The following is a 1,101-nucleotide window of genomic DNA, read 5'->3' as shown; positions in this document are numbered from 1 at the left end:
CAGTCAATTAAGAGCTTACTCACGAGTGTGAGCTCTGAGCAACAGGGTCACTGGTTCCATTCTCACATGGGCCAGTGACACTGCGCTGGAGCTGAGCTGCTGCTGCGCTGCCAACAGGTGGCAGGATGGCTTAGCTGGTTAGAGCACATGCTCCTAACAACAAGACTGCGAATTCGAGATGGGGGGCTATGCCCCACGCATCTAAGACTGAACCTGGCACCTTGAGCTGATCTGCCACCCGGATGTCTCAGTGGCTAGAACGTGTGCTCTTAACAACCACGCTGCTGGTTCGACTCCTGCATGGGATGTTGGCTACACCCAACCGCAACTAAAACTGAACTCAGCACCTTGAGCTGAGCGCGTGATTGGAATTGGAGCCGAGCTTGCTGTGCCCTACACAACTAAGATTGAAGAACAACAACTTGGCTGTTCCCCTCCCCCAATTCCCCAACACTGTTCCCCTCCCCCAATTCCCCAATAAAATCTTAAAAAAGAAAAGAATAAAGTGAAACTTCTATAAGATACTTGAGACTTTTTGTATTCAACAAAAGTATTTATACTCATATTTTTCAATCTATTAAACAGATAATTTACCAGATAATGGAATTGGGATAGAACGATACTGACAAAATCCTCTACATAAATTGTTCTCAGTGCTCGACTGGTAGCTTAACTTTGAGCCTAATTTCCTTCATTACATCACCTCAGGAGACTTGTTCAGAGCAGGAAAAAATGCTGACAGACCCAGTGATCCAGAAATGCAACAGCTAGAAGTTTATTCTAAGGAACAAAGAAAGAGACATATGCACAGTATGAGAATATTCATTGCAGAAAAACAGTTAAAGTCAAGGCACATTTATCAACAGGAATGCTACCTAATGCATGACATACCCATTGGATGACATTTATGCAAACATTTATAATGCACTTACGTAAAATATTTATGCAGCGGGAAATAATCATGATGTAAGTGGAATACGAAAAAGAGCACAAAAACAGTAAAAGTCTTGGATGCATTTCTAGAAACACAACACCTACCAAGATTAAATCACAAAAAAATAGAAAATCTGAGTAAGTAATCAAAAATCAAATTATGTAGTA

The sequence above is a fragment of the Hipposideros armiger genome, unplaced genomic scaffold (assembly GCF_001890085.2).
Source record: "Hipposideros armiger isolate ML-2016 unplaced genomic scaffold, ASM189008v1 scaffold_3333, whole genome shotgun sequence".
Lineage (NCBI taxonomy): Eukaryota > Metazoa > Chordata > Mammalia > Chiroptera > Hipposideridae > Hipposideros > Hipposideros armiger.
The sequence above is the reverse complement of the archived record's forward strand: the minus strand, read 5'-3'. Positions refer to the sequence as shown.